Here is a 13,186-nt window from a genome sequence, read left to right as displayed (position 1 = left end):
CCTGAGGCCTGAGCATTGAAAACAGCCCACACGCTGCCAGCACCATACACACTAGGAGGAGAAAGAAAGAGATGAAGGGCGATGGAAGCGAGAAAAGGGGTAGATTAGGGAAATAGACAGATGGAGGGAGACGACGATAAGAGGAAGAGAAGGATCAATCGAGAAGGAGAACATGGGGGGGATGGGGGAGAATGAGAGTCAGACCTCCCTGTGAAAAGACTGGGTGATGTTGACAATGACTGTCACTTCCTGCTGTTGTGTTTGTGTGTGTGTGTGTGTGTGTGTGTGTGTGTGTGTGTGTGTGTGGTGGTTTGCTGTGGGCATCTGTCGTAGACACTTAGATCATAGTGTTGAAAGGTCTCTACTTCAAGTCCAATCAGTAAAAACACTCCATTTCAGAGGCTCTCTTTTTCTATATATCTCCCATTCTCTCTCCATCCAACTCTCCCGCTCGGCCTGCCAGTCATGTATCAGCATATCTCGTTTGTTGTTTTCTCTCTCTTTATCCACCTGTTCCTCTGACATCGCCTCATCCGACAGAAATGCTTTTCTATCTTTATTTGACTCATTTATCGATCTCTCCCTGGTTTTCTACCTCTCTCTCCCCTTTCTCTCTTGATATCACCGTCTCCCCCTCTCTTCCCATTCTCTCTCTCTCTGTCCTGCTTTCTCTCCTGTGGTGCTAAAGGACAGGTTTATGAGGCAGTGTTGCTGTGCTCTCTCTGTCTCGCTCCATGAATGGTGACTCAAAGCACAGCCTAGTGAATACTTTATACTATAATGGACCGGATGAGAGGACAGCCATGCAGGCACAAAGCAGTAAACACCAACATGACAGTGAGAGAGCGCTGGTTTGGACACTTTAGGCTGCACTCCAAATGGCACACTAGGGCCCATAGGACTCTGGTCTAAAGTAGTGCACTAAGGTAATGGAGTGCAAATGGGATTCGTCCTTTTAATTCACATTTCTAAAAATTTTACAAAACACAAGGTCTAACTTAGTCCCTAGGCAAATTGCTAAAAAGATCCGGCTTAAGGAAGGGCAAAACATGTTGTTTAATTCACAGCTAAGTTAATGGACTTTTAAAGACAGTACAGAGGAACGCAAATATTGAAGCAAGGTTACCTAGCGAGAGATTATTCCCGGATCTCTGTCCCCGCACTATGTTGCCTATGCCTTCCTAATCTCAGGTTTTTTTTGTTGTTGGAATTCAAATGTCAGCAGCCAGTCAGCACTTCAGAACACAGCTGTGGGTGTGTGCACATATCTGTTCACATAGCGGGACGGCCTTGTTTTTAACATACTTCTCCTCGGAGTGGAAAGAGCGAGGAAAGTAAGTAGCCATCCTCCTCCACCGCTAATACAATGTTTTGCTTGAAATCACCTTTCATTTAGTTCCTCTCCCTATTCATAACAAAATATGACATCAAATATTAATAGCAAGCAGTAGATGGGAGCTGGAAAATGTTTCTTTGGGGGTGAGCTATTGTTTTTTTTATAAATGTATGAACGTCTCCAAAGATAGAAAAAATCTTTTGATAAGGATTTTGTAATGGAACAATGTCTTAAGAGCATTAGCATCAGGATACAGACCTGTACTGAATTGGACCTTATTTGTAGTAATTTCGGTTGGGCTCCTGTCGTACTGAATCACATATTGTATGATCTGGGAATTACCTTTTTCACATGTTTCCTATGGCAGGTCAGCAGTCCATTCAGTGTGCGCGATCAAACAATTGACCCCAACCCATAAACCACTATATTTGGTTTAGAGGATTACTGGTGTCTGTGGGAGTGCTCGGCACCTTGCCCACTTGGTCACGGAGGGGTTTGGTCTTTTCCGCCTGGCCGGCAGCTTGGAATCCTCTTGTCTCTTTTTTGTTTTCTTCATTTTTTCATCTCTAGAAGCTACAGTAGCGCTTCTACATGAATTCTTTATGATTTCCCTGCTCTCCACCAAGCCGTGGGGGACAGGCGAGTGTGTGAGGACCTAAAGGGGGATATAGGTGTGAAATGGTTTCTTGCTCGGTGAATATCTGCGCGTACGACTTGATCTTATGTTTCGGTGCAAGGGGCCATTGTTAAAACCTAAAGAAAAAATGTATCCAGAATTGCTCCTTGTCTGGTGATGGCGAATTGTGACTGAATTGTGTTACATGTGACAGTTAACGTCCCTCACTTCCCTATAGGATTCAGTTCACCAAACTCAGAGCATATCCCCAAGAGAGCAACACCTTCTGGGAAACACTAGATGAGGTACGAAGTGGATTTGACACACAAGAACAAGGAATAAAGCCATTTGAGATCCTACAAGTACCGGAGTAAGTCTATATCTGGCAGTGGTGACTGAGTTAAAACGGACAGTTTCAAACAACAGTATCAAACAACCGTTATAGACCTAAGTATTCCGATGGCGAGGAATCAAATAGCAACTGCGCTGGTAGATATCCTCTTTAAAGAGTGTCGGAGTGAGGTGTGCGGGCCTCTGATCACAAGAAGTGCTCCATGTGGAGAATGGAGAGCCATTTTGGATATGGCCTGGGAGTAGGTGAAATAAGATACATAATGTCTCCGTCACATGTTCACAGACACCCCTGAGACAAATCCTGAATCATGCTTCCCGTCCTGGAGTGACTGTTTGTTTGATGTGTGAACGAACCAATGTACGAACAAACGCCCCGACGCATCGCACAATGAACGCCGCGTGAATATTTCTGTCTCTCTGTCGACATCACAAAGCGGTGCCCTACATAAACGATACACGCGCATACACACACACACACACACACACACACACACACGGAAACCACACTGTGAACAGTGTGAGCCGATCTGCCACAGTGTCAGCATGTCTCCTGTGTGTGTTTGCCGTTCTGTTGAATGTCTCTCCGTGTAACGAGAAGAGAGAAAAGGGAGGAAGAAGATGAGAAAGAGAGAGGGAGTATCGGGTGTGGGGGGGGGGGGTCGCAGTGTTCCCCCCCCTCCCCCGCTGACTGAGCTCTTTATCACGGGGGTTTAAAGTGAGCAGACTACTGAAGGCATCAGTGTCAACTCGCTTACCTGGCCACTGTTCCTGCTTGTCAGAGCTACTTAAACATTACTCGCTACAAAGATAAGTAGCCCTCTTCCTCTTCCTTCGGTCGCCTTGCTAAGGATGACATGGAGGTGATTTCTGAAGACTCTCTCCCTCTGCCGCTCCCTCTTCATGTTGTTGCTCTCTCTCCCATTGCGTCTCTCCCCGGGCACTCTCTTGAGCTCCTGCACGTGTGAGGCTGCTGCCGCGAGGAGCTTTCGGGACGCAATCACTTCACATTTATTTCAGGGATTGATTCCCTGGCATGAAACAGCGACAGATAAATGGAGAGAACGAGGGAGAGGTGAGCTGGAGAGGAAAGAGGGAAAGAAAGGGGTGGAAAGAGATAAGGAAGGAGGGAACAAGTGATGGCGGGGGCCAGCGAGGGGAAGACAGGGGACGTGAAAATAGCATTGCGACACCTTGTGTAGCATCGCCATGACAACAGACATCACTTCACAGAAGCAGCCCTTATAATGTCTGTGTGGGCCAATGGTGTGGGCTGGAGGACCAACGCAGCCAGTAGAAGTCTGTGTGGTGCCGCATCAGCCGACCAATCAGACTCCCCTGCATTTCTCCGGCGTCACTGAAAGGCTGAAGTGTGTTCCTGATACTTTAGCAGGGATACCTCCTAAACTCCAGTCTTGGATTAATTATGGTTAGTGTGTGTGTATGTTTGAAGTTGGAATGATAAAGGAGTTTCATGAGCAAACACATACTGTCATCACGTTCATAGTTAATGACAAAGCTACATAAACTAGCCTGCATTTACAATGTTATGTGGCCTGTATTGTTCATCAAGATGTACATCCAGACAGGGTAAAGCCAAATGGATAATGTTTAACTGACAAGCTAGCAGTTTAACATTATATCATGTGTTAAAAGAGATATTTGTAATTTCCAACCTTTACCGTCTACAAGGGGACTAACAGAAACAATGTGTTTATCTAGACTCTAGTCTTAGCAGCTAACTAGATAAACGCTAAAAACATAATACAACCAAAGGCAGAGCATTGACTGGTGTGAAGGATTCGCGATAGGTGAGTGCAGGGATGTAACACCCAATCTTGCCAGCTAGTTAGCTAAATTCTGAGCTGTGAAAGATAGCTTGTTAATTTAACATAACATATTTTTTTTTACCAAAATACTGTAGGTCTGCTGCTCAAAACAGAAAAGAAAAGCTATATCTATATGCAAAACACTATGTTATATCTGCCCTTGACAAATGTCTTTAGGAAAGTTTTAAAGCAGCAGAGGCATAAGAAGATTGATAGGCCCAATGAGAATTGGTCTACTAACAGTGAGAATGACAGCAGCAGGATGAGAAGATTGAGAGGCCTAATGTGAGTAAGTCTACTAACAGTGACAATGACAGCAGTAGCAGCATGGCAGCGTCATTTGAGAATGTCAGGGAAGACAGTGATGATCCAGGTCCAACAGCAGCCATCAAGGATGCCTTGTAACTGCAGGTATGAATTTCTGTAGCCTAATGACAGCCTCTGTTCATCATGGTACAATGAGCAAAATTCGAAATGCAATATGCAACAATTTCTACCATATCTGTCTGATGGATTGGATCCTCTTGACAAAGGAAGAATTCTAATACTGTGTAAACAAATGTGTGCTAAACATTAGTTTTTTAGTGTTCATGAAACATTTCTGGGATCTTTTATACCACCTCATGAAATATAGGTTCAACACTTTACATGTATACATCTAACTGTATAGATATAAAATGTCATAAAATCATTGGCAAAAAGTATTAAAACGCAGTATTCCTTCCCTATATGTTGGACCTGAGAAATCAGGTAGAGAGTAAGATTTTACAGGTAGGACGGGCTCAGCTATGCCTCACACCCATGGGAGTGAAAGCTAAGATCCGCCCAAGTACACAGTACAAACTGGGGTTTGGAATTCCCATTTATAGCCTATCCTGCCCATTGTATAACAATAATGCTTTTTGTACATGTTTTTGAGGCCGCTGGATGTGGAGCCATGGGGAGCAGGATTCTTTACCTCCATCCTAATTTTGCCATTTGCGTTTTGGCTACAGTGGGTAAAAAAAGATGGCCACGTTACACAATGGAGGGTATAGGGTTAGAGGGCCCTAAACAACACCCAGACCATTATAGCATTCCACACTGAACAAAAATATAAACGCAACACTTTTGTTTTTGCCCCCATTTATCATAAAACTTTTCTCTATGTACACAAAAGGCCTCTCTCAAATATTGTTCACAAATCTGTCTGCTTTGCTTTGCTGCCTCAGGGCCAACTTGCCATCATTGAATCAACTATAACTTCAATATTTTACCAGGGAATTATTGAGAAACATATGGAACCATCTTTCAAAAAGCAGAACCTGAACAGAACATGGATTTTGCAACAAGATAATGATCCAAAACACACCAACATCACAAAACAAAATGGCTGGAAAATAAGAAATAGAAAGTTGCGTACTGGCCAAGTCAAAGCCCAGATCTCAGTCCTATTGAAATGCTGTGTATGGACTTGAAGCAGACCGTGCATGCCAGAAAGCGCTCTAACATGACACAGTTGAATTAGTACTGTAAAGAGTGGCTATAAATTATTTCCAATCAATGTAAGAGACAAGTATGCAGTTACAAAAAACGGCTACATGAAGTTATTTCAGCGAAACTGGCAATCACAATTCACTATAGCCAGGGGTGTCGATTTTTTACATCTTTTCCACACAATGACATTGCATTTCACTTGATTGTTTATGATTAAATGATCGCAAATTTTACTGGGTAATTTGTTAACTTAGGTTACTTCTGTCTGCGAAGATTACATATCCATTGCAAATGTATATAGTACATTTGTATATAAATGTATATAATATAAATACCAATAATAATAAAGCTAAATAAAAAAGCTTTCCAAGATGTTGACTTCTTTTTTCACATGAGACGCAAGTTCTCCACTAACATCGATAACTTGCTCTTGCTGGCTCATGCTCTACAACATGCATACGCCCTTTCCGCACACAGGTCTTAATCCAGGCTCTTGTCATCTCCCTTCATGACAATTGCAACTAAGGGGAATTACTCCTAACTAGTTTCAGCCTTTGCCCACCTCTGGTCTCGTGGCCAGCCCGGAGGAGAAGAGTGGAACGGCTGCTGAACTTACGATCGCCAGTACCCATTCCTCAAATACCGATACTGGGACGCCGCTCCAGATATGACGCCTCCTCCCCTGTTTTTGATTACTCCCTCACCTCCTCCCCTGTTTTGGGTTACTCCCTCACTTCCTCCCCTGTTTTTGATTACTCCTTCACCTCCTCCCCTGTTTTGGGTTACTCCTTCACCTCCTCCCCTGTTTTGGGTTACTCCCTCACTTACTCCCCTATTTTGGGTTACTCCCTCACCTCCTCCCCTGTTTTGGGTTACTCCCTCACTTCCTCCCCTGTTTTTGATTACTCCTTCACCTCCTCCCCTGTTTTGGGTTACTCCTTCACCTCCTCCCCTGTTTTGGGTTACTCCCTCACCTCCTCCCCTGTTTTGGGTTACTCCCTCACCTCCTCCCCTGTTTTGGGTTACTCCCTCACTTACTCCCCTATTTTGGGTTACTCCCTCACTTACTCCCCTATTTTGGGTTACTCCCTCACCTCCTCCCCTGTTTTGGGTTACTCCCTCACTTCCTCCCCTGTTTTTGATTACTCCTTCACCTCCTCCCCTGTTTTGGGTTACTCCCTCACCTCCTCCCCTGTTTTGGGTTACTCCCTCACCTCCTCCCCTGTTTTGGGTTACTCCCTCACCTCCTCCCCTGTTTTTGGGTTACTCCCTCACCTCCTCCCCTGTTTTGGGTTACTCCCTCACCTCCTCCCCTGTTTTTGGGTTACTCCCTCACCTCCTCCCCTGTTTTGGGTTACTCCCTCACTTACTCCCCTATTTTGGGTTACTCCCTCACCTCCTCCCCTGTTTTGGGTTACTCCCTCACTTCCTCAACTGTTTTTGATTACTCCTTCACCTCCTCCCCTGTTTTGGGTTACTCCTTCACCTCCTCCCCTGCCACTGCTGATAAATGTTCATGTTAATAAAATGCCATGCAGGGTCCTGAACACCTACAATGTGTCCATTCCCTGTTTCTCTCCCCATTAAATATCCCTGTAAAGTATTCCAGCACTTTGCTAAAAGTTACATCATTAGTCAAATTGATACTGGTTTCCGTGGTTGTCCTGCAAGCCCTCTTCAGATGAATGCACAAATGCACAAGAATATCAGTGAAATGACTAACATTTAAGATTTTTTCAAACTGATCAAGCGAGGTGGTTCCATCAATCAAATAAAAAATGAATAGAGAACTTTCGATGAGTAGGCTTGACATCATAATCAGTAAAAGCATACTGTCCCAAGTCTAGTACATTATAATAGCATCTTACTAGTGACTAGCCTAGGATATATAGTAAATCTAATACGTTGCTGTATTAACTGTTACATTCAGTCCTAGATATCAAACCTAGATTAGATGGTGTTATTGTCTAAGAATACAGTGTATGTTTTGTGTTCTTTCTCTATAGTCAAAATATGTATTCATATTTACAACCTGATGTAACAAATAACAATTTGCCTTATCACGTCAATATCAGAGCAGGGCTGGACAGGACATAACCGGAGCTTTTTACTTTAGGGAGCTGGACTAGTGAGCAAGCTAGGATACAATTCTACAATAAGGTAGCCAGGTTACAATGGCACAGTATAAGCCTTTTCTGTCCAGCAGCATAGGTCTATGTTGATGACCAGTGGTGACTGGTGTTTCTGGTACTGTCCAACATCCTCACAGGAGATGTTGCCAGTTTACAGCTATCACCAAGGCCGCTATAAAGAGTATGGAATCATGCAAAATGACAGCATTGGCATTGACCATTTAAAGTTTGCCGTAGTCAAGTACCAGTCTTTTAATTGATTCGCCATTCAAATGAGATTACTCTATACCGATGATACCTGGTATTTGCACATGAATAGGCTATTCAAAAGTGCGCCCCCTCACAGAACTCTCTAGGTCTTATGACAGCTGCTATTCTGTGTAAGTAACAGAGCAGATGATGTAGCAGTGCAGACTTAAAGGAGCAATGTGTAGAATGTATTCTCCAAATGGAAGCCAGGTGAATCGCAGCAACAATAGTTTGAATTGTAACCAACTCACCCCAGTCAAACAACATTTAAAGAAATATATTTGAAAACATATTCCATTTCGACGTAGATGGCGCAATGATTTCCCACACTATTCAATGCTTGCTGTCTCACGTAAATGTGGTGACATTTTAGCAACCAGAAGAGCACAGAGGAATTTCACTTGTCTGTCGATGTGCTTGAGAAAGAGCTGAGGGTGTCGCTTTTCCATTTGACAACGGAAGCCGGTCTGGTTTCTATTATCCAGTACAATGTCTGCATTTTAGAATGGCAATCTCTATGCACCCAAAAAAAAACTTTTGGGTGATCTAATATTATAAAACAGTCATTCCATTATCACTGCAGATACTATATGCACTGACATTTTCTGATATTACATTCTAAATATTGCTCCTTTAAGTATGTACTGGCTGCCATGTCATGGTAATAACCTAGCTCCGGCTTTTCCACCATTATACAAAGTGAACTTTCCAAACACTGGGTCTTTGGAGAGCTCTTCAGAATGAGTAACTTCCACTTCAAACGGGAAAATAGCAGCAATCAGTGTGAGTCTGTTTCCATTCCCAGGTATGAAGTAGAACTCCTGGGTGCCTGCTATCCAAGCACCGCAGAGCACCAAAGCCTCCCAAGACTGGGTCACATGCGAACTGACACTTCGTGCGAGGAAGTTCCAGCCTCAGAGTGAGTAGCAGCAACCCGATCCCCCGCCCCAGGTTACACACTAGTCCCCATACGCCCACCGGTCCGCTGCTCCAAATTGGCACTCGGCTGTACAGAACTTCTCCCCCTTCCTTCACTCCTTTCTACTTCCCTTCCCCATTCACCCCTCGTGGCTTGTATGCTAGCAGAGTTTACAGGCGGAGGCGACAAGCGGTGGGTGTGAGAGAAAGACAGGAGGAGAGGTACAACATATAGGACAGGGATAGAAAAATGGGAAATAGAAAGGGAGAGGGAGACAGGCAGGGATAACACCAGAGAAAGAACCAGGGAGAGGGAGACAGGCAGGGATAACGCCAGAGAAAGAACCAGGGAGAGGGAGACAGGCAGGGATAACGCCAGAGAAAGAACCAGGGAGGGGGAGACAGGCAGGGATAACGCCAGAGAAAGAACCAGGGTGAGGGAGACAGGCAGGGATAACGCCAGAGAAAGAACCAGGGAGGGGGAGCTCTCTGCTGTCTCATTACGGTGGGAAGTGGAAGGGTCCCGATCCAAGAGAATTGATGAAGAACTCTGAGGAGGAGGAGGCTTCTCAGAACCAACAAAGGCGGCTTTAGTTTCTCTGGCGGAATGCATTTGCATAGCTTAGAAGCCAGAGCGTCTGAACCAAGCCTCATGAAAAGAAACCCCAGGAATCGCGGGGACTTCAATGGCAGTGCAAGAGAGGGAAAGAAGTGGCGGGGACTTCGCTTCTGTTGCTTCTGTGGAGCAATGGAGGAACATGATCAGGAGCATCTCGGAGCTCGGCGTCAGAGCTCAGCGTCCCAAGGCAGTTGTCTGTCAGAGGCTGTGATGCAAAGTGAACAAACTGAAGGCGATGTCTCCTGACGAATATTCTACTTTAACTCACAGCTCCAGCATCATCATATCATAAGGAGTAATGTTCCTCAAAACAAGAAACGAAGGAAACAAGCCTTGTTCCTCTCCCTTATATTATGCAATATTTTAAACGCATCGCACATTGGCTGACTGCTCTGCAACTATATAGAGTAATTGCCACTTGAGAGTTTGGTGGAGCTGGTACTCCATGTCTTGAGATGGAAGACGACAGTCCTGGCCGAGGTACTGGAAGCTTATCGTACCCCCAGAGACCAAACGGAGCAGAGGAAAGACCAAACGGAGCAGAGGATAGCTTCGGAGCAGAGGAAGGCATTACCTAATCAATGAGCGAGAAAGAGTGGGACTGAGGTGAAGAACAAAAAAAGAAAAATTTGATAAATAGGAAAAACTGACACAGTCCATCGGTTAAGCAAAGAAATTGTGGCCACACTTAACACACAACTAGGACATGTCTAAACATCACAGGTTTTAACCATTAACCCCCTGGTGGTTATTTTCAATATGGCTGCCAACCAGCTCAATTGGACCATATTGGAATAGTATAACATTGCCAAATAATTGGCACATAAAGACCAATGATGGCTTAACATTTTTTAATCCATCATTGGTCTTTGGGTGTTAGTGAGATACAGAGAGGGAAAGACAGAGCGAGAGAGAGAAGAACACATGTTGTAGCAAACCAGTACTGTACAGATGCCATATCTAAATCTGAGCCAGTCTCCTAAAGCAGGACAATAACTCCTCCAGCAACAGATAATAATTAAGTACATTATAATTAATAGACATATTTGTAGGGCTGATAACTTTTTTGTTTGATTAAAAAGTCAAATGTCCTGGAAATATAGATAAAAAGTATGTATAAACCATTAAAAAAACTACAAGTTGGGCAATTCCTAAAACAACAGGTATTTCAAATGAAGATAGGGCATATTTAGTATAATGTGGCCTGCAGCTTTGTAGCACAGAACCACCACCAACCATCAATAATGAGTCTGAGCAATTGAATCATCCCAGACTGCTAACACATCGTATTGACCCTGAGTAAGGCTGACATCCACAACACCAACAGAGAAGAGAACACTGTGCACAGTCTCATTTAAGCCTCATATTCATTTGTTGCATTTCTTAAATTCGTGTAGGGTGTGAATATCTGCCATCATGCAACAGGAAACACAATATTTAAGACATACAAAATAATTGGTAAGTCAAGATATCTTTTTAGAGAATCATCAAAATCATTTGTGGCTTTCCTCACTGTAATTATATCCAATTTGGCATCATGATGATGCATCATACTTTCTGTCAGCTTCCCATAATTCCTAAACAGTGGGACAATGCCTATTGACATTCCAATCTGTCAACTACGTGTGATATGTTTGATTTCTATCTAATAAACATTCCTCTGGAGACATTCAGAATACACAAACTGCTTTTAACATATACAGTGTACTATTCCAGAAGCTCATTTCAACATAATGGGGCACGATCAACAGTGCATATACACGTGGTAGCTCACATACATTAAAGTCTTTGCCAAAAGCCAACTGTAGTGATTTAGCATATGTAGCTGTGAAGCAGGGCAGGCTTGTGTTCGTGAGGTGTTATTATAAACTTGCTGAGGGAGGATAGGTGGTTAGGAGCCTTTAGTGGTCTTAGTCCTCATGGCGTTTTCTCTTGGGTGTGGGTGCGCGGGGGAGGGGGGGGGGGTAACATGCTGTTTTTTTGTGCAGTAAGTATTTCTCATTAAAATAAGACAACTCAGTGTATCAGTCTTGCTTTCTCTCCCCATTCCATTCCGCCCTTCCCATTCTCTCTCACGTTCTCCCTCTCTCTCTTTTTCTCTCTCTTAAAGCCATGTAATATCTAATTCCCCATTGGGGATGTCACTATAAATAAGCCCATCCACTCAGCCCCCACACATAGAAAGCCACTGAACCACAAGCCCTATAAGAGAGGGTGCCGACAAAAAGCAAAGAACCCTGGGAAGATTTGGTGGGTGGGGGATCAACGCCCCTTTAGTTTCCCTCTTCTCTGTCTTCGCTGAACAAGACAAGGGCACCAACAATTCCATCGTTCCCCCTCTCTTTCTCTCTCTCGCTTTCTCTCTCTCTCTTTCTCTCTCTCTGTCTTTCTCTCTCTGTCTCTCTATTCAACCAAGGGCTGCTGTTCAGTGCTGACGTCAATTAGCAGGCCTTTAGTTTTAAGGCAGAAGTCTCCCTGTACTTGTACCAGGCATTACAGGGCATGATTTATTCAATAAGTGAGTGCCTGCCTGTTGACATACTGTACATGAGTATGGATGGTCCAGTCACATCACAGTATAATATGCCGTGAGGACCTTGGAGGCAAAAGCTTTGATATGGCATGCGTTTGATTCACTGAAGGTCCGAGAGCCCACTTGGGTATCTCTGGGATTAGGTCATTCCTGACGGCATATCGGAAGTGCCATGAAGGTCCTGAATACTGATTAGGCCTTTCCATTGTAATGTCTAACTAAAACATTTGCAAATGTCACAAGAAGTCAAAATGCCAATCATTCGCAGGTGTTTTGGCAGAATTGTATATGCAATACAATGCACTGCTATGACTGTGATCTATTGATATGGGTTGGTTCTGAACACCAGTCTCCCTCGTGGAAACCCAACTTCAAACATCAGACCAAGAGAAAATATCCTCTTGGGTTATGGGGGACAAAGGTTTGGAAGTCCCAGCTCCACCCCAGAAGCTTGGATACAACTCAGCAACACAAAGTCAGTTGTGGAGGTGCTTGATGTGTGTTTATTACAATGTCAGATTAGATCATCAACAAGTCTTTCAAGCTTCCATTCCAGTTGGATAACCTCCCTATGTACCTTTTAGTGCAATAACCATCGGATGAGACAAACTCCACGAAACGGTACCCAAGTAAGCATTTGTGCTATTCACTGGACGGCGTTATCAAGATAAAGACAGTTGGAGTAGAGGGTTCAAGAGAGACTGATGACGATCATAAAATACACATTTTTCTTGCACCACAGACATCAGAAACATGAATAACGGCGAAGCATGCCAGCTTGGCACTGCGTCAATATTATGCCACCACCAGTTCCTACTTGACCCAGCGTCGTCTGACTGCAAACTCCTCATTGGTCAACAGCAGTGGGGACATGCCGTGGCGCCATCAAGCAGCACACAGATGTTACATGCCTCTGTGGCAATGTCATGCATTTCATCATTGCACAGAAGAATGCCTGCAGCCCTGGTGCGCTCCCGCGCCGATGTTATTCTAACACACGAGAACAGATGTATGTCATCACCGTCATCCATCTCTATTGAACCCTTCAGACTGACGGTCGTCCCTGCGTCTCTGGATGAGGCCACTGGTTAAAAGCACGTCTGCTTGGTTCGGAGGCATCTGCCTCG

General features: G+C 44.2%; 1 protein-coding gene across 5 annotated transcripts in view; it reads right to left on the bottom strand.

Annotated features, from left to right (window-relative positions):
- LOC105017552 (MAM domain-containing glycosylphosphatidylinositol anchor protein 2) overlaps window positions 1-13,186 on the bottom strand; it is a 200,573-nt gene that overhangs the window by 185,729 nt on the left and 1,658 nt on the right. The gene's annotated exons all lie outside the window — the stretch shown is intronic.

This window comes from Esox lucius, chromosome 18 (assembly GCF_011004845.1).
Source record: "Esox lucius isolate fEsoLuc1 chromosome 18, fEsoLuc1.pri, whole genome shotgun sequence".
Taxonomy (NCBI): domain Eukaryota; kingdom Metazoa; phylum Chordata; class Actinopteri; order Esociformes; family Esocidae; genus Esox; species Esox lucius.
This window is presented reverse-complemented; position numbering and strand designations above follow the sequence as displayed.